At 35.2% G+C, this 25,993-nt stretch overlaps 1 protein-coding gene across 4 annotated transcripts in view; it reads right to left on the reverse strand.

The window, feature by feature from the left end:
* The window catches only part of CEP128 (centrosomal protein 128), a 383,456-nt gene that overhangs the window by 92,124 nt on the left and 265,339 nt on the right, over positions 1 to 25,993 (reverse strand). The window lies entirely within an intron of this gene.

The raw sequence follows: 25,993 nt of genomic DNA on the forward strand, positions 1-25,993 counted from the left end.
AGCGCTGAATCTTTAAGCACTGTACTTTGGCGGATTGTTGCAAGGTCTCTACATATTAGTCGTTGTCTGTGAGTTGACATACTCAATCTGTATGAGTAACAACTACCCAGAGTTAATATGGACGACAATCACCCCCAAAAAACTTTTTAGAAGCCTAAACAGATTCTTCACTTAGTTTAAGTAATTATTCATATTGTTAGGACTGTTTATAGATAACGAACATGTGACAAATTCATTCTCATTCACCTCTGATATCTATCTGTTTTCTTTTACACCCAGGGTAAATACACTTCAGATAATTACAAATCTTCCCTTTTTGTTCTTCAAATCCTCACAATTACAGTAATTCTTCTATATCTTCTTATTCAGAGTCCTTTTTACATTCCAATAAATAAGTTAAATCAACTGTTTCATCTGGAAGTAGAAAAACAGCACAAAATGGATTTTTACACATGGATTAAATAACACAAATATTTTCATTTGCCAGATCAGTTTCTTTCCTTGTCAGTGTCAAGGCAATAGGAAAAAAAAAGAAAAAAAAGAAAGAAAAAAACAAAAAACAAAAAACAAAAAAAACAAGACCAAGAATGTTTTCAAAGGATAGTTCTCCCCCAAATGAGGCATTATACAGATGTTCTACAGGGCATTTGAGTACACCAAACCCAGTTCACGAAGAGGTGGGATTGGGATTTTAGTGGTTTTAGTCCTTTACTATTAATGAGAATTTAAAATGTGTGTCTCATGCAAATAGAAGGGATTAAAGAATACTAAACTAACTGGCAACAGAAAAATAAGAGTAAACCCAAACAGTTTCCAATGTAAGATTATAGCATGAAAAGAAAAATCTTAAATGAGTGTTTTCTTTGGTGTTCTGTTCCAATGGCAAATGGTTTTCATGGATAGCCTCACATACAGGTCATTGCTTCCTTTAATTAGTAACTTTTGTTTAAACGTAAAAAATTTTCAAAGTTATTTTTAAAACCGATTACAACTGCCTAGTCCATTAACAAATTGTCATATTAACACTGGCTACATTGTACTGCTTATCTTTAAAGGTTACTCGATTCATTTTCATAGATTTTAATTAACTTTTCTTTTCCCATTAGGGTTGATCATGAAACAGTGACAGAGGCATTTTGTCTTTTTTCTTTTTTTTTTTTTGGCTTCTAGATCTACAGCATTTTGACTGAAAAATAGGACAGAAAATGCAAAAGATGTGGATGGTGGTGACTTGTAGCTATATTCAAAGAATCCATGCTCTGTGACCTCAACCAGCACACTGACTCAATCAATTTCATGTTGCCACCATACTTCTGGAAGTCTCTTAATAACTCTTATTTCCACCAGCATCTTCTCTTATTTGCATTAGCTGGGAACTGTACATATAATCATAACTGACAGGCTAGAGGGAAGTTTAGGCTTATAAAACAGAGAAAGGAAAGGAAAATGCTCATTGTTTAGATTCCCTAAAGTAGAAACTGTGATCTTTGGGAAACAGAATGTCCTATACTTGCAATCTAATCCATAAGGTTTAGGCAAGTGTACAAGTTTGTAACAGACTCAAGGGTTCTACTCCAAACAATGACCTCTTTTCCCAGCACTTTCATATGTGAATATATGTGGAAACCATGTATGTGGCTCTTGGACACTATGTTATTATATATATGTGTGTATATATATGTTTACACACACATATATATACACAAATACATGTGTATATGTACGTGTGTGTGTGTATATATATACATGATCTCTATTCAAATGTCATCTTATCAGAGAGGACTTTTCTGATCTAAAAAGATCTACAACACTACTTACACACTCTTCTCTGTTATCATTACTTCCTGTACTCTTACCTTACTTTGATACTGATATATATATACTTATCAATATCAAAGGCTGTATCTAAATACAAACAGATGTGGTTCATTTTCAAAATAAACAGGTGCTCTAAAGAAAATAACTATATACTAAGAAAAGATTAATAAATATGACAAGTTACAGGGTAACCGAAATAACAGAAAACTAGAGAAAGAAGAGAAGGAGATAGAGTGAGAAAGAATAGCAAAAGACACATTGGAAAGATTGCTATTCCTATAGCATTTCCCCCTTCTCCCAAAGTAGATCTCATTTTTAAGTCCTGTCCTCACATATGCAACCCTTCCTTCAACACTTCCACTGGCTCTCTCTGCACTCTATTAAAGCTCTCCTTCCTACAGTCTCAGCTCCAGTCCTACTTGCTTCTCTATGCCATTAACTCTACCTCAGGTTCTTCGCCAGAAAGGATCCTTCTGCCTAGAACAAACTTTCCATTCAATCCTTCACTTTATTTAGGTCTCTGCTCATATTAGAAAGGACTTCCCTGATCTAAAATCATCTAAAACAGTACACACATCTGTCCCTTCCAACTCACACTGCTTTAATTTCTTCTAGTCCTTTTTGACATACAGAATTTACCTTTCCATCTTTTAACCGTTTATGATCTTTTCCCTTCACCCTCCATGAGAATGTAAGCGTCATGAAAACACAGTTTTGTTTGTTCAGGTCACTAGTTATCTCAGACATCTAGAGCAGTGCCAGGCACAAAGAGGGTACTCAGTAAATACTGGATAAATTAATGACTCTAATTCTAGCCTTCTTACTAATGTAAAATTGAACTTTACACACCAGAAATTACATCTCATTTCATAACTTCATTTTCCTCCAACACCAACTTAATGCTGCTCAAAATACCTTACTCGACTTCCCGATGCATTCACACTATAATCTACATTCCCTTTAAGAGCTCTACTTAATTTTCCGGTCTTATTTTTCACCATCCCTTTTCATATTCTAAATTCTACTCATATTAAACTCTTTGTATATGGGGTGCCTGGGTGGCTCAGTTGGCTGAGCGTCCGACTTCGGCTCAGGTCATGATCTCAGAGTCCATGAGTTTCGAGCCCCACATCGGGCTCTGTGCTGACAGCTCAGAGCCTGGAGCCTGCTTCAGATTCTGTGTCTCCCTCTCTCTCTGCCCCTCCCGGCTCATGCTCTCTCTCTCTCTGTTAAAAATAAACAAACATTAAAAAAAATTAAAAAAAACTCTTTGCATATCTACAGTGTAGTATGCTCCCTTCAACTTCTATGTCCAAGTTTGTTTTTTTCTGCCTAGAGTGCCCTATCTACCCCTTTTACCCAGTCTAGCTCTTACTTGTCCATCTGGGCTTAGATTCCCTTTGTAACTGCTCTCATCGTCACTACCCTGTGCTTGGCTTAACATACCACTTTCACACTATTTTAAAAAAAATATTAATGATCTCCTTATTTATCTGCCCTGCCTCCCATTGCATCAGGGCTCTTTGGGGACTAGAAAGTGTCTCTGTGCACTTATTCAACATAGAACCTGGAGCCCAGTCAACACTTAATGAATATCGACTAGTGAATGTATAAATTTGTATCAAAAACTAAAGTATTCTGGTTTTTGAGACTTGAGAGCTTGCTAAACCATGACCTGAGAATATTGGGAGACATATGATGATACTGCAAAGACTAAGATCACAAATTTCCACATTAGAGCCTTCATTTTCAATAAGATACATAATCAAATATTTGTTATATGTAATGTCAAATATACAGCTGAGATATTTTAAACTTGGTAAAGCATTTGGAGAAGTAAATATTATGTAATTGGGAAGGGCTAAGCATGAGTCATTTTTTTTTTTCAAAATGTAACCTTGGTTAATATTTCAAGATTGGCCTATAAACTGAAACTCCTTGCCTGTAACTGACTTTAAACCTTTTAAAACCAAAATGTTAAATCGTGTATCTTGAACTTCATAGCATAAATAATACAAATGTGTTTAAGTGAACTTAGAGATTCCACTATGATAGTACCCCTCAATCATCCCCCTTCTCCCATCAGTAGGGTGAGCATTTGGGTGTCCATTTTCCCACATGGAGATGGATTTGCACTTTGCTTCATCAGGTCTCCCTTGGGCCAAGAACACATTTTAGACATAATTATGGGAGCAGTCTGTGGCAGTGGAAAACCAAAGTTAACTGAACCACATGGAAATAAAACCCATGTCATTGGTGTCATTACCAGTACACTCTAACCAACAGAGTTAACCTCAATGTAAATACCAGGCAAAAATAGCACAACACTCCATCCTTTGGAGAAATCAGTCCCTTTGGAAAGAATGCAATAAGAAGGAAACACCTGGACTCATATTTTATGGACCAAAAGAGGGCACAATTACTGACTTTTTAAAAGTTGTACATGTATGTAAAAAAACTAAAAGAGTTGGAAAAAGTTTACAGTGAACAGTAAGTTTCATGACCTATATAAAGAAAAAGGATTGTGAAGAAGGAATTAGTGAAGGTAAAATAAAAACTTTCATTTTTTTATTCTTAAATAATCTAACAGATAATGGTTTGTTCAAAATAATAATAGCAACAATGTATTATGTATGCTTATGTAGGTACTTATGTGCATATGTATATACATGCGCATATATCTATGCTTATATGTGCTTACATATAAGTGAAATGAATGACAATAATGATATAAAAGATGAAAAGGAGGAAAATAAGGATTATTTTGTAATTTATAAGGCACTTATACTACCAGTGAAGTGGTACAGTGTTATTTGAAAGCAGACCTGTATTAGTTCTGAATATATATTACAAACTCTAGGGCAAACACTACATAAAAGAAAAAATACATAACTAATATACTAAGAAAGAGAGACAATGCAATCATATAAAATACTAAAACCTAAAAAAGGGAGAAAAAGAGTGGAAGAAAAAATAGGAACAACGAACAGGAGCAACAAATAGAAAACAGTAACAATATCGTAGATATTAACCCAATCATATCAAAATCACTTTGAATATCAATGGTCTAAATGCAGAGAGAGATTTTTAGAGTACATCAAAAAACAGTGACCCAACTATATGTTATTTACAAAGAATACACTTTAAATATAAAGATATATATAGATTATAAGTAAATGGATGGAGAAAATAAACCATGCTACCAGTAATTAAAAGGCCCAGGAATAGCTATATTAATTTCAGACAGAGCAGACTTCAAAGCAAGGAAAGTAATTAGAAATAAAGAAGGGAAGTATATAATGATGATGGGATCAAGTTTCCAAGAAGACATAGCAATCATTAACATGTATGTACCTAACAACAGAGCATCAAACTACATGAGACAGAACTGTAGAACTACAAAGATAAATAGATGCACCCACTATAATAGCTGGAGACTTCAAAAACCCTCTATCAAAAATGGACAGATTCAGTGGCAGAAAATCAGTAAGAATGGACTTGAAATCAACACCATTAATGAACTGGATATAGTTGACATCAATAAACTACTTCATCCAACAACAGCAGAACACATAATCTTCTCAAGCTCACATAGAACACTCACCAGGATAGACCACATTCTGGGCCATAAATGATATCTTAACAAATTTAAAAGATTAGAACATACAATGTCTGTCCTCAGACCATAATGGGAATTAAACTAGAAACCAGTAGTAGAAAGCTAACTTGAAAATCCCCAATATGTGGATATAAAACAACATACTTCTAAATAACACATGGATCAAAGGAAAAATATGAAGAGAAATTAGGAAATATTTTGAATTAAGTAAAAATAAAAGTAGCACTTATCAAAATTTCTGGGATGCTGTGAAAGCACTGCTTACAGGAAAATTTATAGTATTGAATGCATATATTAGCAAAGGAGGATCAAAAAAATCAGTAATTTAACTTTCTACCTTAGAAAACTAGAAAAAGAGAAGCAAATTAAACTCGAAGTAAGCATAAGAAAAGAAATAATAAGAACTAGAGCAGATACCAATGAAATTGAAAACAGGGAATCAATAGAGAAAAAAAAAATCAATGAAACCAAAAGCTGGTTCTCAATAAAGATCAATAAAATTGAAAAGCTTCTAGACAGGTTAACTAAGAAAAATAGGGCACAAATTACTAACATTGGAAATGAAAGAGGAGGCATCACTATTTCCATCACTTTTATCCCAGAGAAATAAAAAGGATAAAGAAATACTGTAAGTAGCTCTATGCCCCCAAATTTGAGAACCTATAGGTGAAACAGAACAGTTCCTTAAGAAATAAAATCTACCCAAACTCACACAAGAATAGATAATATAAATAAGTCTAGACCTTTAAAAGAAATTCAATGGATAATAATAAACCCCACCCCCAGAACATAAAGCACCAGGCCCAGATGAGTTCACAGGTGAATTTAATTATAAGGAAGAAATTATACCAACTTTATATAATCTCTTTCAGAGGATAAAAGCAGAGGGAGTACTTCGTAACTCATGAGACCATAAGATTCTAATACTGAGAGTAGCAAATAATTACAAGAAAACTACAGATCAATATCTTATGAACACAGACGCAAAAACTTCCAACAAAATATTCAGAAAATGAATCCAATAATGTATAAAAAGAATCTTATACCACAACCAAGTGAGATTCATACCAGGTATGTATGGCTGGTTTAACATTTAAAAATCAACTAATGTAAGCCATCACATCAACAGACTAAAAAAGAAAAATAACATGATCACATCAATAGATAACAAAAAGCACTTGACAAAATCTAATACCTGCTCATGAAAAATTCTGAGAAAAACAGGAATAGAGTGGATTTTTTTTTCTCAACCTGATACAAAAAAAATTATAGCTAATGTCATCCGTACTGGTGAGAAACTTGAAGCTTTCCCACTTAGGATGTTCCCTCTCATCATTCCTTTTCTTTCTTTTTTTTCTTAATGTCTATTTATTTATTTTGAGAGAGATGGAGAGAGAGAGAGAGAGAGTGAGAGAGAGCGAGTGAAAACACACAAGCAAGGGAGAGGCAAACAGAGGGGAGAGAGAGAGAATCCCAAGCAGGTTCCACAGTTATCTCAGAGCCCATCATGGGGCTCAATCCCACGAACTGTGAGATCATGATTTAAGCTAAAATCAAGAGTCGGATGCTTAACTAACTAAGCCACCCAGACACCATAACCATTACTTTTCTATATCATTTTGGATCTTTGCTAATGCAAGCAGACAAGAAAAAGAAAAGTTATGCAGATTGGGGAAGGAAGAAGTAAAAAAAAAAACAACTGTCTTTATTAATAGATGAGAAGATCACATATGTAGAAAATCTGAAAGAATATACAAGAAAAACAATATATATATAGATATAGATATATAGATATATATATCTATATATCTATATATCTATATATCTATATATCTATATATCTATATCTATATCTATATCTATCTAGATATGTATATCTATATATCTATATCTATCTATCTATCTCCGGGAACTAATAAATAACTATAGGCAAGGTTGCAAGGATACAAGGTTATTATACAAAGATCAACTGCTTTCCTATATACCATCAATGAACAAATTGAATTTGAAATTTAAAACATAATACTGTTTACATTAGCATCCCCAAAATGAAATACTAAGGTATAAATTTAATGAAAGATATACAAGATCAATTTGAGGAAAATGATAAAACTCTGATGAGCAAAATCAAAGAAAAACTAGATCAATGGAGAAATATTACATGTTCACAGATAGAAAGGTTCAAATTGTCAAGATGTCAGTTCTTCCCAACTTTATCTATAGATTCAGTGAAATCCCAGTTAAATCCCAGCAACAGTATTTATTTTATGGACACTGACAAACTGATTCTACAGTTCCTATGAAGAAGCAAAAGATCCAGAATAGTCAACACAATATTGAAGGAGAACAAAGTCAGAAGACTGATGCTTCCTGACTTCAAGACTTACTATAAAGCTAAAGTAATCAGGGCAGTGTGTTATTGGTGCAAGATTAGATCCATAAAATCTTAAACTGAGAAATAACCCACATAAATATAGTCAACTCGTCTTTGATAAGGGAGAAAAGACAATAATGGAACAAAGATAGTCTCTTCAGCAAATGGCACTTCAACAACTGGAATTTTTACACGCAAAAGGTGTATCTAAACACAGACCTCACATCCTGCACAAAAGTGAACTCAAAACGGATCACGGACCTACATGTAAAATAAAACACTATAAAATTCCTAGAAGATAACATATAGGAGAAAATCTAGATAACCTTGGATACAATGATTTTTTTTTTTTTAGATACAATACCAAAGACATGACTCATGAAATTAATAATTGATATGATGGACTTTATTAAAATTAAAAACTTCTCTGTGACAGACAACATCAAGAGAATCAGAAGACAAGCACAGACCGGGAGAAAATATCTGCAAAAGATATCTGACAGAGGACTGTTACGTGAAATATATAAAGAACTCTTAAAACTCACAATGAGAAAACAAACATGATTTAGAAATGGGCCAAAGACCTTAAAAGATATCTCACCAAAGAAGATATAGAGCATATGGAAAGATACTTCATATAATATGCCATCAAGGAAACACAAATAAAAACAATGATGTGATATTCCAATGCATATCTACTTGAACAACCAAAATCTGGAATACTGACAACAGCAAATGCTGGCAAGGATGTGGAGCCGTAGGAATGGTAATGAATTGCTGGTGGGAATGCAAAATGGTACAGCAGCTTTTGACGACAGTTTGGCAGTTTCTTACAAAACTAAACAAACTCTTACCATGTAGTTCAATGATAGTGCTCCTTGGTATTGACCCCCAAAAAAGATGAAAAGTTATGTCCACACAAAAATATGCACATGGATGTTTATAGCAGCTTTATTCATTATTGTCAAAACTTGGAAGTAACCAAGATGCCCTTCAGTAGGTGAATTGATCAACTGTGGTCCATCCAGACAATGAAATATTACTCAGCACTGAAAAGAAATGAGCTATCAAGCCACAGAAAGACATAGAAGAACCGTAAATGCATATTACCAAAGTAAAAAAAAAAAAAAGCCAATCTAAAAAGGTTACATACTGCATGATTTAGACCATATGACATTCTGGAAAAGGTAAAAACTATGGAGGCTGTGAAAAGATCAATGGTGCCAGCGGACTGTGGGTGGAGAGGGAAAAAAAGGCAGAGCACAGAGGATTTTTAAGGCACTGAATATACTCTGTATGGTATTATAGTAATTGATACGTGTTATTATAAACTTGTCCAAACTCACAGAATGTACAATACCAAGGGTGAACCCTAATATAAAATATGGGTTTTGCGTGATTATGATGTGTCAGTGTAGGTCCATCAAATGTAAAAATGTACCACTCTGTTAAGGGAGGTTGATAATGCAGGAGGCTTGTGTGGGGGCAGAAGGAATACAGGAAATCTCTGTACCTTTGTATCAATTTTGCTGTGAATTGAAACTGCCCTAACATATTTTCAAAAGTAACCTTCATTCCCCAATACTCAAATATTGACTCCCCATCTCTTAGGTAACCACAAGCCAACTTCTATTACCACTTTCTAAATTTCATTTCCAACTCATTGTATTAGCATGTTCGTATGTGATGTGTGTGTATATGTGCACAGTCCTCTCTTTGTTTTTTTTTTAACAAATGTTGCAAGTATATATATACTTTTTAAATGTGTTTTTTAATGTGTAAATCTTTGATCTACTTGGCATTAATTTCATTGAAAAAAGTGTGGTATGGTTCATAATCTTTTTATTTTTTTTTAAAGATAAATGGCTAGTTGACTTAAAACCATTTATAAAATTACCGAAATTTTACCTACTTGTTTGAAATGAAATCTTTTTGGGAACTAAACTCTGTATATATTTGAGCATATATCCAGGAACACTGCTGTTCCTATAATCTGTTTGCATGGTCATTTACTACTACCATTAATTTAATGTTGATTTGTGTTTTAATAACTCAGAAGTGGTATAAGAATCTAACAACGAATTATGTGGTAGGTGATATAGAATGGTAGATGGGGCATTGTGTTATGAATACCATAAACTATAATTCACGGGGTACTTTCATCAACCCTGAATCTCAGTATTTACATAGAAAATAGGGAAAAAACCTTTGGTGTAACAATCAAGTAAAAAGCATGAACACATTATTGCTATATGCATGGGAAAGCACATACTTTCATTGATTCCTAGTGGGAATATAAATTGGTATAACCCTATGGAAAGAAATTATACAAATACTACCAAAATGATCAATCCACATACCCTTTGACTTAACAATTCTACTTTTGGAAATTTATTCAACAGCTATACTTTTACTTGTGCAAATGACATATGTATGTTTTTAATCATTGCAGTGTTACAGCAAAAGCTGAGACTATATTAAATTCATATCAGCAGGAAAACTTGGAAAAGAAGTATATTCACACAGTGGAATTTCTACACAGTTGCTAAAAAAGAATGAAGAAATTCATCATACATTGATACAGAAAGATCTTCAAAGCATGCTAAGTGAAAAGCATGATGTTGAGCAGTCTGCAGCATGTCAGCTAAGTAAAAATAAAAAAATAATATATATTTTATTTGCTTATATATGCATAAGTTGTTCTTGGAAGAATACATAACAAAACGGGGTGTGCAAATGTGTAGCAAAGGAACAGCACTGATGGTAAGATTTTTAAAATATATCTTCTAATGTATCATTTTAGTTTTAAACCTTGGAATCAATGGTAAAGTATTGAAAACCTATTATAAGAATCATATGAAATTTTCACTTTTGTTATTAAATTTATTCAATTCATCTTTATTAAATATTAAAAGACTAAAGAGAAAATATTAACAACTTTACATTGCCATGCATTATTGAGGGGGAAAAAAAGGGAGAAATACCTACCTACCAGCACTAAGCAACCAAAAAAAAAAAAAAAAAGTGAATAATTTTTATCTAAAGTAAATTTAGCTTGGAATGAGAAAGAAAGTCCATTCCATTATAAATTACGGCAAAGTAAGTCAACAGTGAAATCTAGTGAAAAGTGCCTCAATATAATATATGGATAATTCAACTTAACACTAATGTCATAGCATCTTAGATTATGGTTCTTTTAAAGTATAAACATTTTAATATAAGAAAAATCAGTAAATACTGCTCTTAAAAACTTAGATATAAAAGTACCTGCTATGGGGTGCCTGGGTGGTTCACTCTGTTAAGTGTCTGACTCTTGGTTTTGACTCATGTCATGATCTCCCAGTTGGTGGGATCAAGACGGTGCTGTCCATGCAGACCCTGCTTGGAATTCTCTCTCTCTCTATGTCCCTCCCCTGCTCTCTCTCTCCCCCCACTCACAAAACATATAAAAATTAAAACAAATGAAAGTAACTGCTAGCATGATATTGGCTACGATCTTGCTTTTTTATGTGGTGTGAGCCACAAAAGTATGATCTGAGTTTTAACTACTTTGAAACAATGGTAATCATTTCTTGTCCAATATGCTTGATGGACTTCATAGTTGTTTTACTGGTTTTGATAAAGTTATGATAAAGTCATCTCACAAATCCCAAAATGACTTGGTAAAAGAAGCATAAGATTAAACAAAGAAAATACAGAGTTATGTAGACATACACAACGAAAGAATGAAAAGGAAGAATGTTAAATTCTAAGATTGGGAACAGCATGAACAAATAGAAGAATCATATTAATTTGATCATGTACTTCTCTTGTTATGTATAGCGTCCTTGGCGATTACCACATTAGATGTTACTAGATCAGAACATTATGATTCGTAGCTACTTAAAAAGTGCCATGAATTTTCATTTGAGATATAACCAGAATTTCAATTTCAAAAATACCAAAAGGTAATCATATTCTTTGAGTCTGTGACTTACTTAATAATACTCTACCTTGAAAACTGAAAGCAAAACGGTATATCAAAACTAGCCTGAAGAGGAAAAATGGACCTAGTAGAATTCAGATACCTGAAGAATAGTCATGAAAATAAAATAACACATCCAGAGTTACTGTTGGCGACACTGAATTCAACTGAAATCAGGAAAGCTTAATAGATCCAATTACATTTTGAAAGTAATTTCTAAAATCCCTAAATATCAGGGAAATCAGAAATGCTGTTCTTAAAGGCTCAGAAATAAAAATAGCTGCTAGGTAATGATGGCTGTGATCTTATGTGTAGCACAAACCACTACATAGAGTAACTGCTGTTTGCTTCAAAACTATTCTGAAACAAAAGAAAGCACTTAAAAAAATATTTTCCAAAATCATTATCCAAATGACCTTTTACAAGAGATGATCTGTCTTGCTCTCTATGCATGCGTGTGTATATGTACGTATGTAATGTATAACATATTTCTAAACAGCTTCATTATATTTTGATTACTATGAATTAAGATAGCATAGGGACCCAGGGAAAGGACTAGAATAGAACACTGAGTAGAAGACGGCAAAAGGACCTTTCAGGAAACAGAGTTCTTTATGATGGGAAAGTTGAGATACAACATTTGCAAATGCAAATGTTCCTCTTTATCATCATCACGAGTACAAGGAAACCATTTGGTTATTTCCATAACAAGCTAATCTCACTTAAGAAAAAGTGATTACAGAAAATATTTTATACATAAGTTTTCATAAATAAAATAATCTCTTTCATATTTAACAAGATAAGGTTTCTAAATGACGGGGGAAAGAGTTATAGATAAAGGGAAAGATACAAGAATTAATGAGTAAGATACACAAAAGATAAATAAAATGGGAAGAAAAAAATTGAGGTGGTTAAAAATGTTAAAAAAAAAAAAGGACAAGTAATAAAATGACTTACTCAGAAATAGTCTAGTTTATTTTGTTCTATATAATTCTATTACTGTTACATAACCTCCATACAGTGCTGAAGCCAATGGACATTTCTATTCCTATCTTATCTGGGGTCTCTGCAGCATCTGACCGTTCTGACCACATTCCCATCCTGGAGACTTACCCTTTCTTTGGCTCATGTGACACAGATCTCCAGAGGTCCTTCCTAAGCCTTTTGTCACGCACTCTCAGTAGCTTTTGAGAATTCCCCTTCCCATGGCTAAACCTTACTTATTACTATTTAATCGTTCTGTCCTTAAACTCCTTAGGTTAATATCCAGGGCCTCTGCAGATCTGGTTCAACAATGTGAGTAGCCTAATTTCACCTCCCATGACCCACCTCCAACCATCCAGGTAGGTTGCTCCATGAGATCTTGTTTTCATAATGCTGCTCCTTGTCTTCTGAATGCCTTCCTTTGCATGGTAACTACAACTTAACCTTTAAAACTATGGTATAGTGTCATCTCTTCTAAGAATTTTCTCATAAATCCCTAGTATAAGGTTACTTTTCTCTGTGCTTCCACAGATATCTGTTCATGTAATAGTACTCATCACAACTTAAAAATCACTAATTTACGTGTCTGCTTTCCTACTAGACGATACATTCCTTGAGGTCAGACCACATTTTTTTTTTTAACTTTTTTACTAATAAGTATAAAGTGCACATAGAAAAGGCTATCAAAAAGTTCAAGGAATTATCACCAAGTGTACACCTGCTGTAACCAGTCCCAGAAAGGTCATATATCTTATTGAACTTGCATCCTCTGTGATTAGTGGATAATAAATAATAAATATATGATAAATAGTAATAAAGGACATTAATCAGGTTTGGAGCATATTAATCATTGCAAGAAATCATCCTGTGTTATGATCCAAAAATCAGATTTTAGATACAAAGATCAAGTATCACTTATTAACGGACAACCTCTCCAGTCACATAAACTAGCAATAGCATAGAGCTGAAATTTGCAATTCAAAAAATATGAAGTTACACAATCACCTTGCCAGGAACCCCAAAATACAGAGAGCTTGGCATCAAAATCCAGGGGAAGATCAGGGTCCATCAAATATCACTTTTGTCAACACATGGTATTCTGGGTGAGCCAGTTACGGGGTCAGTCACAGAAGATCTCTAAGAGTAAAACCCAGGGATATGCAATCAGCCTCAGCTGCTAAACAGCTTGGCTTCTTAGCACTGAACATGTTGAAAGGATTGATGAAAATGGACCGGCTACCCATCTGCCCCATGGTGAGTGGATGTGGGAAAGGAGGCCAGGAGAAATGTTACAGGGCCACAAAAGCACAACTCCATGAGTCAGGTGCTTAGAAGTGACAGCAGCAGAGGGGTCCACTGGTATACAGGACTGAGAGACAGAGTGTCTCAATTTATGTAAGAACAGTCTGCAGCTTGGGAGGCAAGACAGCACAAGCTTAAATACGGAGAGGCTATGCAGTTGACCTGTGAACAACACAAGGGGTTAGAGGCTCTGACCCCTGCACAGTCCAAACGCCACATAGAACTTCTGACTCCACCAAAACATAAAACCTGTTGACCAGAAGCCTGACAGATAGCATAAATAGTTGATTAACATATATTGTGTATGTTATATGTATTGTGCACTTCATTTTTATAACAAACTAAGCTAGATGATAGAAAATATTGAGAAAATCATAAGGAAGAGAAAATGTATATATACTATGGTACTGATAAAAAAAAAAATCCATGTATACATGGACCCATGCTGTTCAAGGGTCAACTGTATCAGCAATCACAGCAACTGCTATAGCCAAATGGGACTAACTACAAATGTGGTTTGCATAGAATGGGTCTCCTGTGGCCCATGCAATTTTACTCCTGCTGATGAGAACGGTGTCACTACCAGACTGAAATAATTATTTAACACAACGAAAAAATCTGCATCAATTTCAGTATTACATTTTTACTTCCCTGGTAGTTCATTCAGTGAGAGCTATAATATGAAGGAAAGATTCTTAATAGGAATCATCATAGTGACAATGACAATAAGAATAGCTAAAATTTATGAGTGCTTACTGTGCTCCAGATACTGCACTAAAGGTGTTCATGCCTTTGCCCACTTAATCCTCACCCAATTATGCAGAGACGGTTATTTTCCCCATTTCACAGAGGAGAAAACAGGCGGGAAGAAAAACTCCCCTTCACGACTGGGAATTAGCAAGGCTGGCCCTCTAATCCAAGATGGACTTAGAATCTGCACTTTTCTCTGTTACGCTAAATTACCCAAATTCAAATGACTACTTTCTGTGATATAAGTATTTTAAGAGTCAAGTGTTTACATTTCAGTCATGATGACAGCTGCTGATGAGACTCTTAAGAAGCAAAGAGCAGGAGGGTTATGTAAGATGCCCAAGTTTACTTTAGTTCTCCCCACATCACTCGCGAATGTTTCAAATTCACACGGCTACACATCACAAAGTACTATGTGGACTCTCACTGAGGAAAGAGTGGCAAAGTAAGACTGCATCATTTAGACTTAACTGTCTGCAGTTTAAAAAACTAAATTATTATGAACTACTGGTATTTAATTAGAATATCAAAGCTACAAAAACATTTAGAGATGATGTAGTTTAAAAACAAACAGGTGAGGGGCGTCTGGGTGGCTCAATTATTTAAGTGTACAATTTCAGCTCAGGTCATGATCTCACAGGTTGGTTTGAGAGTGTGAGCCCTGCATCAGGGTTCTCTGTTGTCAGTGGTCAGCACAGAGCCCACTTCAGATCCTCAGTCCCCCTCTTTCTCTGCACCTCACCAGTGTGCTCTCTCTCTCTCTCTCAAATAAACAAATAAATAAACATTAAGAAAAACAAACAAGAGAAAACTGAAACCCAGGAAGAACAGGACATAATTAATGGCCCTACTGCCTCGTCACTTATAAGACTACTTTCTTTTAGATTACTTAGTCTAATGATTCCTTCTGCTAATCACAGGGCTGATTGGAAATTACTTTGTCCTCTAAACAAAAACTTCTGGTGCTTGGGCCGGCAATTTTGCAGTCAATAAACTAAATTATAATGACAGAAGAACAAATTTTGAACTAAGTAAGCTAGCCTACTTACCATATGGAGGATGCTTTGGCAGGAAATAAACTTAGGTTCCAATTCAACTCAGATTTACTGGGGCAAAATACATATGTGAGTTCCATCTCTTAAAAACCATAAGAGGGTGGGGTGACTGGTAATAACTACTTGTAGGATTGTTGTGAAAATTAAATAGGAAATGGGGGAAAGCACTTAGTGTGACACACAAACCATGTTTGATCAAAATGCTGCTTTTCTTGCCTAAAAGGAAATGCAGTACATTGGTTAAAGTCTCAGCTCTGCAGTTGGGTTGTATGGGTTCAAATCCCACTTCAGTTAACAGCCATGTGATTTGGGCCAGATAACTGTACCCTCCAGGCTTTAACTTTCTCATCTATAAAACAGGAATGGACTATTTCCAAGGATTTAGTTAGATAAAACATGTAAAGCACTTAGCTTATTACACCCTAAGCCATATTAAATGCTCTTGAGAAAAATCATATTGATTCCATTTTGTAATATGCAAGAATTTTGAGTATTCAATATTCCTAAAAGATACTATGTCAATACCTTTGCTTCAATTTTTATTCCCGTATCTTTTTTTGTGTGTGTGAAGATTTAAAGAACCTGTGATCATCAGGTAATTACATAAGGAAAATTGAGGTCCACACATCTATTCCCAGTATCCAAATTTAAAACAAATCACAATGTGTATTCACTATTCAAGATAACCTCATTATACAACATGAACAATTGAGCTAAGTCTTCTGGCAACAAGGTGACTCTAGCTATGCTAGAAGTCATCTCACTGCACACATTTTGAAATTCTGAATAAAACAAAAACACAGTTGAGTTCATAAGAAAAAAAAAAAAAAAAAAAGAGATGTCCTAGCATGCAGAGAGAGTAAAATGACAACCTGAGATGGGCTAACAAGTTGCTGCAACAGACCTTGAGGAGGGGACAGGACTGGGGAGGTCTATCAAACCCACAGATAGGCACTAACAGCTAGCTTTAGGTTTTAGTGCCCATTAGCTAAAAGAAACAGGATGCAATACTTCAAACATGTAGAAAAGAAAAATACAAAGGAAACAAAGTCTTGAGCCCTGCCTAAATGAGGAAGCAAGCTGGAACTGAGATTCTTGCATGAAGTTGGAATCCTCTCTAAGGCTATACTTCCCAAACTTCAGCATTCATCATGATCACCTAGAGGGCTGATTAAAACCTAGAACCCTCAATCCACTTCCAAAAAGTCTGACTCAGCAGGTCTTGGATTCTGCATCTCTCACAAGCTCCCAGCTCTCACAAGCTGCTGGTCCACAGACCAGACTCTGAATAACTCTGCCCTAAGGGGTGTACCACCAGTGAAAACGATCCTTCATGACCCAGAGAGATGATAAGAAAGCTTATCTCTGACCAGGGCTCCTATGTTTGTATACAACATGTTTGTATACAGGTTTGGAATAAAAATGTATACTGTTTGTACATTTTATACATTTGTATACAGGTTTGGGATAAAAACGTGTACTACCCACACAGTATATGAGTGCTACATGTAAGAAATTAACATTTTCAAATTGGTCTTGGGTTGGGGGATTCCTCTGAGGCATATGAAGAAGTAAACATAAGCCTGCTTTGTAGGAAAACTTTCACAAGCCAGATTATGTAAAATTCCCATTTAAATAACTCACAAAGACTAATTACAAAACACATAAGGAAATGTGTCTGTCAAAAAACCCCCCTAAAAAACCCTAGAAGATCAGCACCCCCACAATTTAATAGAATTGAAAAAAACCTATAAATTTCCAATTATTTTAAGACACACACAGGAATAGAAAACATAAAAAAAAAAGAACTTGTAGAAATGAAAAATAATAGTCATTACTACTAGCATTTCAATAAATAGGTTTTAGATGAGATACTGGTGGAAAAAAAGCTTTGGTAAACTGGAGAAGCTGTGTAAAGAAATTACATAGAATGCAGCACAGGGGATAGAAAGAGAAGATACTAACGAGCAGTGAGGTATATTAAGGTTAGGATGAAAAATTCCAACATGTGGCTAACAGGAGTTTTGTTAGTTGGCTAAAAAGAGAAGCAATTTTAAAATATATGATGGTTAAAAATCTCTTAGAACTGGGATAATGGGATTAAAGAATCAAGAAGAATAAATAAAAATAAGTTTATGACAAATATAAAAAATAGGGGAGTCTGGGTGGTTCAGTCAGTTAAGCTCTTTTCTGACTCTTGATTTCAGCTCAGGTTATGGTCTCACAGTAGGTTGAGATGGTGCCTTGGGATTCTCTCTCTCTCTCTCTCTGCCCTTCCCCCACTTGCGTGTGTGCACTCTCTCTCTCTCTCAAAATAAACACCTTAAAAAAAACCCAAAACCAACAAAAAACAAATATAGAAAAGTAGTAAAACTGCAGAATATATTGGCAAAAAACATCTTTCAGGGATGAAAAAGATAAGCCAATTCATTTGTAAAGAAAGTGCAATTTGGCTGACAGGAGATAGATAATAGCAAAACAGAGACTGGAAGATAATAAAGTCTCTTTTAAGGGTTGAGAGAACATAACTGACAGCCTAGAATTCTCTACTCAAATAGTCATTTAATAATTAAAACAAAAAACAACAACAACAAAAAGCAAACATTTCAAAGAGACTTTACCACTCACTGGAAGAACTACTAAATGATACTTTTCAGTAAGAAAAAAAGTGAGCCAAGGGTGCAGTGGGGGTGGAGAGATTGGGCTACAGGGACAATGATGCACAAGGAAAATGGTAAATACGTGGGTAAATCTAAATAAGCATCACAATTACCAACAATAATTAGCTTAAGATGGTTTAAGAACAACAGGTAACTAGAACTAGATAAATTCTAACATGTAAAATGGGGTGAGTGAAGACAAAGATATTTTAATGTCTAAAGAGAGAGACACTAGTCACTGCATGCCTTTAAGGAGACATGTTATGGTTTTGAAAGTATGTACCCAAGTAAAAGAAACAGGATGCAATACTTCAAACACGTAGAAATGAAAAATACAAAGAAAACTGGAATAAGTTATGGATATATACATAAATAGTAAAAGTATAGATATATCCACCAGAATGATACAAGGTACTGGTCACAACTAAAGACTATGAAAAGGAAACAGATATGTTTAGGATCCTAACAATACACAACTATTTCATAAAAGAATATGGCAAAATGTTACCATCCACTAAATCTAGGTTACGGTTACAGAATGTCCATCATTTTGATTTTTATATACTATGTGTTAAAATATTTTGTGATGATTTTTTTAATTTAAGAAAGCAAGTAAGTTTAGCTAATCCAACATAGTAAGAAAGACTTAGTTAACTGGAAAGTTAACAATTACTGTGGATTTACTTTCCAAAAGAAGTCAGAGTGGGCTTATCAGGTAGCAGGCTAATGAAAACCAGGTTAAAAAATGTTTTATATATATTCTTTTTCCTCTTGAATTTCTATTTGGTTTGTCTAAGACTCTCTGATCATAGAAGAATTTATAATGAAAAAAACATATACCAAAATGTGGTATATTCTACTGATGGTTGCATCACTGGTGAGAAGTGGAGATGAATGGATAAAAGATGGTAACAGATAGGATTTAAAGCAAATCCTACAGATTAACCAAACTCTTGTAAAACTACTTGAAGGGTGATAGTGCTATTCTAATCAACTTAAAACATACACATAAGAAAATCAGAAAGACTAAAAACAGGTTGCATTCTAGTCTTTGAAATTCATTAGTTTTATTATTTCTCAAAAGTCAAGCTCCAGATCTGCTGTATATATCTTTTTTCACTTTGACTTCAAAAGACCCTAACTGTAGCATTTTTCACTCATAACTCAATCCTTCTGCTATTTCCACATAACATCATATGAAAATCATGCTTCTTTTTTTTTTTTTTTAATGACTCATACCTTACAGCATGATGTTTATTAGTTCCACAACAATTCCTGTTACTGACTATTAGGTTATTCCCAAGAGAATGAAGGCTAAAATTAGACCTTTTGGCTTCCACTTTGTTTCTGGGCAGGTATGTGCATGCTTTGACCTTTCCCCCCTCCAGCTGCTCATTTCTTATAAGGCAACGGCATAAGGGCAGAAGTCAGAGAAATGAAATTGCCTTCCTTGCTTTTAAAATTAAAGCTGACAGGTACAATGGGGTAAAAGAAAAACGTGCACACGGATGTGGAGATAGACTTCAGAAAGCTCTTTATGGCATTATTTATGCAGCTAAAAATAGGCATACTTATTGGCAGTGATTTTTTGTTTGTTTGGTCTTTTGTTTGTTTTTGCCTTTAGACAAAGATGGCATCCTTTCAAAATACTTGCTTTTCACTGAAACGGACCTCTAAGCTGTCCTATCCCTTGCCACTATCATTGATTAAGATTTAAAGCATTGTCTGCTTCAGGTTTCATCAGCTCTGGTCTGAAATATAAAATGCTACAACTGACATTCATATTTTATATAACAAAAACAAAATATATTTGCCAATGTCATGAAGCAGAAGGATAGAAAACTAGAATGTTACAGACTCAGCACACAGGAGGCACTCAACAAACATTTGGTGAACTCAATGATGAACTAGAGCAGAGGTCAACAAACTTTTTCTATAAATGATCAGATAAATATTTTAGGCTTGAAGGCCACAGGTCTCTTCAAACACTCAACTCTGACATTGGAGTGGGAAAAGAGCTTTAGATGATACACAAACAAATCAATGTGGCTGTATTCCAGTAAAACTTTATGAACACTGAAATTTGGATTTCATATAATTTTCATGTGCCACAAAATATTATTCTTCTTTTGATTTTTTTTTTGACCTTTAAAAATGTAAAAACTACTCTTACTCACCAGCCACACAAAAACAGGCAGAGAGCCAGAGGTGGCCTGTGGGTCATTGTTTGTGGACCCCTAAAAGAGAGTTTAGTGATTTCATAAGCCATCTGATCTTATTCTTCAAAATTACAAGTGGAATATACAGGAATAAATTATAGAGCACAGTAAGAAATGTGGATAAAAACCGAAAGCATGAGCAAATTCATTTAAAGTATATAAGGAATTACACATGTATCTTTTTGCGTAGCTTCACAAAAGACTAGTAACCTTTGATTCATGTACCTGTGGGTGAAAGCAGCACACATCTTAAAAATGCAGATACATTGCTTTGAGTTGAATTTTATAACAATACAAACCTGAGGATACATCTAGGGCAAGAACTCTTACTCTGGGATCTATATATCTATACTTAGAATTAATGGCTAATCTTTGGGGGTTCCTTGATTTTTTTTTTTTATTTCTGAAGTTGTAAATATTTGTTATACATGCATTTTTATGTTGAGTCAGTAGAGCTTTCATCAGTTTTCAAGGGGTCAGTGGGTTCAAACACCAATGATTTAGCAGATTGCAACTGATTAGCTAATAGGTCCTATTACAATTTCTTTGACTCTTCAATACCCAAAAGCAGTATCATTTAAAAAGCAAATACCTAAAAGCTAGATATTCTCATTAGTATTAAATGAAACACATATTTAAAAAAAAAATCATTTCCTTCTAGAAGTGATTTTTTTTTAACGGTATGAAATTAGCTTTCTCATTCATATCAAAATCAAATGGGCCTGTATTACTCTTAAAAGCCACAAAATACTACATAGGAACTGTGATAAGCCGAAAAGCCCCCAAAGATATCTGGATTCTATTTCTTAGAACATGTGAACATGTTACTTTACATGGCAAAAAAGATTCTGTAGATTTTAAGGATCTTGAGGTGAAGCTATTATCCTGGATTATCCAGCTGGGCCTTAAATGTAATCACAACTGTCCTTATGAAGAAAGGAGGAGGCAGAGGGAGATTTGACTGCAGGAGAAGAGAAGGCTATGTGACAAAGGAGCAGGGGATGGAATGATGCACTCTGACAATGGAGAAAGGGGCCATAAGCCAAGCTACGGGCAACCACTACAAGCTGAAAAAGACAAGGAAATGGATTTTCCCCTCAGAGCTTTCAGAAGGAACTAGCTCTGTGGGCACCTTAATGCTAACATAGCAAATGATTTCGACTTCTGACTTCCGAAACTGTAAGGGGACAGAGATGTGTGTGTGTGTGTGTGTGTGTGTGTGTGTGTGTTTTAATTTTTTTTTTTTTAACATTTCTTTATTTTTGAGAGAGACAGAGCGAAACAGAGCACAAGTGGAGGAGGGGTAGAAAGAGAGGGAGATACAGAATCTGAAGCAGTCTCCAGGCTCTGAGCTGTCAGCACAGACCCTGATGTGGGGCTCGAACCCATGAATCAAGAGATCATGACCTGAGCCTAAGGTGACTGCTTAACCAACTGAGCCACCCAGGCACCCACCCCCCTCCCCGCTTATTTTTTTTTTTAATGTTTATTTATTTTTGAGAGAGACAGACAGACAGAATGTGAACAGGGGAGGTGCAGAGACAGAGGGAGACAAAGAATGCAAAGCAGGCTCCAGGCTGTCAGCAGAGATCCTAACACAGGGCTCAAACTCATGGACCGGGGAGATCATGACCTGAGCCCAAGTGGGCTGCTTAACTGACTGAGCCACCCAGGCGCCCCTAGAGTTCTGTTGTTTTAAGACACCAAGTTAGTGGTAATTTGTTATAGCAGCAGTACGAAACTAATACAGGAACTCTTTATTCCTGCCTCCACCAGAAGGTAATAACTGGTCCCGCGCCTTTTCACCTTAATTTTTATTGGGTTTAATCTCCGGTCTCTAGGAGACAAGGATACGGACAATTTGATTTGGAATCTTATGTTTATGTGTTTCACAACTACAGAAATACAAAAACACAACGAAAATAAAAGGGTGTAAAGCCAACCAACTTTTCTCTGCCTAAAGCAAATCTTATAGATGAATTTGTTGAATAGCTAATGAAAACTTTCAAATAAGCTATGTCTCCAAATTTATACTGAAAAATACCTAAAAACAAAATAATTTTAGAAATTATCAAAATATAAACAAAATAACTTTAGCATTTATCAGAATAACATATGCCTTCCCTAAATACCTACTGATCTCAACTATTAGAGTGCAGTCATGAAAACAATATACTCCGTCCAAAGACATCCCATTTTACCTTTCCCCCACCACACATATGCATACAAGTTTGAGGTGCAGGGGGAATAATACTGAATAGTCAAAACAGATGCCCCCAAATCTATGCATCCAAAACATCATACATTTTATTTGTAGGTAAAACTCTCAAGGCTTTCCTTGGAGCATAAGGACTTTTATATTTCATAAAATCCTGACCAGGTATTTTTAGGCCAATGGACATTTAAAGAAGATGATCACACTTGGGCACATGGAAATTCTGGGGAACTGATAAAAAGAATGCACTCTGATTGCTGGAAGCAGCAATATCTCAGAATAAGGAAGGAAAGACACATAGGAAATGTTATAGAGTGTGGTACAGGAAGAAAGAGTAGTATTATACATTCAGTTGATGCTGAGGATTATTTTGTTAGAATACAATCACAGGCTGGGAACAACTGCCCAGGTCCTAAATAAGTGCTTGGCATATATATTCTCCTTAAGAAGGTAAGGGAAAACAAGGAACTAGAAGGCCCTTTAGTGAAAGCCTCAGATGCAATTAAAACAACTATTCATGCTTAAGGAAGTAAGCTTCAATCAGCTGAAACATTTTCCTATGTACAGCACTCCTAATGCTGCTGGCAGAACTTTGTAGATGCTCAGTTACCATTTGATAGGTAAATTCATGAATGAATAGTGATTTTCACTTATTGTATATATGTTGATAGTAATTGCAATAAATTATATATTTATTTTAAGGTTGTATTTAAGAGAAATATTTAGAAATTATCTAGCTCAGGAGCAGCTTTGGAGAAAGAATAAGAGAAATGAAAATACTTAGAAAAATCATTTGAAGTTTATTTTTTAAAAGCCTTAATAAAGTTGAGCCCAGTGCCTGCTCACTCGGATTGTTGGTGTGATACCTAACAGAACTAGAGCAATAACCCCACCAGGCTATAAAATGAAAGTTCCATATCAGAGATTGCATTTGATTTCCCTTAAGGGTTTTTCAAGAAACCTAACACGTTTACCTCTCTCGGGCTGTGTGTGTGTTTAAGTCATGTTCAAAATCTCCTCAGCACTGCTCTATTGGAGGTAGTTTATTCTCAGAAGTTAAGCATACCAGTGAGAAAGCCTAGGTTGCAAGGACAGAAAATTCAGAGAGCTTCATACTGCTATAGACCCATCTGTTAGTTTGACAGATCAAACTAACCTCCAAAGGGAACGTTCCATCTGAATAGTAAGTAGATGATTATGAACATGTGCTTGAGGTTTTATTTAGAAACACAGATTAATGCACTTGCTATCCTAAATAGTGAATGTTGGCAATAAAGATTTTCCTTTCTCACACTTGGGAGCACTACAGATATCTGTTTATTGGTATTCTCTTGCATTTTCAACATAATATACATTTTCTTTAGCTTGATTGAATGTCTTTAGACACAGTATCAAGTATCAAATTAGGAAAAGCACTTTGCAAAATTGGATACATGCAGTAGAAGCTAGAGAAGAGAGAGGTATTTCAACATATTTAAACCAACTTCAAAATAGGAAGAGACATGACTTTATTCAATAGGCTCAATTCCTAATATATTATATAGCTGCAATGGATGTCTATTGTTTTTGCCTGTCCAGTATCCATTTTCTCCTTTTCCCTGAAGAGAATGCCCAGATTTTGCTTTGGCAACCACCCTTCCCCACACTCACCGTATAATGTTCTAGCAGGGCTGACCCCACTGTCTGATTTTAACTTTGGACAAGTGACTGAAACCTGATCAGTAAGATCTATTGGGAATGGTTTAAGAGTAGCATATATAGTTAGGTAAATCAAAGTGAAAGAGCACGAGTCCCAAGACTTTTACGAGAACTACTGAAAATTAAGCTTTAGCTGGCTATTGCTTGTTAAGATGGTAGGAATGTCAGCCTACAGCTAACTAGGACCATGTTGTCATTACCTAAGAGGCCAGCTGAGAAAAAAAGTTAACATAAAAGGAAGCATTAAATATAAAAAGGCTGGGGCACCTAGTTAGCTCAGCTGGTTAAGAGGCTGACTTGATTTTGGCTCAGGTCATGATCTTGCCATCTTGAGATCGAACCCTGCATGGGGATGGGACGGAGAGGGGGCTCGGTGCTGGGAATGGAGCCTGCTTGGGATTTCTTCTCTCCCTCTCTCTCTTTGCTCCTCTCTTGCTTGCATTCTCTCTCTCACTCTCAAAATAAACAAACATTAATACACACACACACACACACACACACACACACACACACACAAATAAAAAAACTGACAGACCAATGCAGTAAGATTTTTGGATGGCACAAATGAACTTTCTTGTACCACAGTTAGACTACATTTGTACTGATAGTTCCTACATCAGTAAACAACCTAAGTAATCCCAGCTCCTTCTTTTTCTTTTTGTCCTTAAGTCAGTTTTTTATTTTTTAACTAGATTAAATGTCATTTCAACCAAGATTCCTGACTAATTAATACAATAGCTCCTACTATTCACTACTTTCTTCGCAAAGGACTTTGACATTTTATTATTTACCAACAATCAAAAGAATTGGGCTTTGAGTCCCCAGTGAGGCCTTGAGTTCTAATCCTGGGATCAGCAATGTGCCCCATATAGTCTTTGACAAGCTATGTCCTCTGAGGCTGGTTTATCTATTTATATGTATCTTGCAAGGTTGTGTGCAAGATTAAATGCACAGTGTGCTCAATGTCCCGCAGACTGGACACTTGGTAAATTGTATTTCCTTTCCCTTTTTGAGAAACTGAAGGGCTTTTATGTATTTTATTTTTCTATTTTTTACCTTTCATGATGAAATGACTAAAAGGTTCCTCTGAGATAGGGTTCGGAAATTCAAAAGGCAAGGTAATCCTTAACACATATATTAGAAATGTGGGGGTTTTCTGTTTTTTGGGTTTTTGTTTTTTAAGGTAGGGACAACCCTGTATTGGGGAACTAAGAAACAAAAATCGGGGCGCCTGGGTGGCTCAGTCCATTGAGCGACTGACTTCGACTCAAGTCATGGTCTCATGGTTTGTGAGCTCAAGCCCTGCGTTGGGCTCTGTGCTGACAGCTTGGAGCC

The sequence above is a fragment of the Panthera onca genome, chromosome B3, assembly GCF_046562875.1.
Source record: "Panthera onca isolate mPanOnc1 chromosome B3, mPanOnc1 haplotype 2, whole genome shotgun sequence".
In the NCBI taxonomy this organism is placed as follows: Eukaryota; Metazoa; Chordata; class Mammalia; order Carnivora; family Felidae; genus Panthera; species Panthera onca.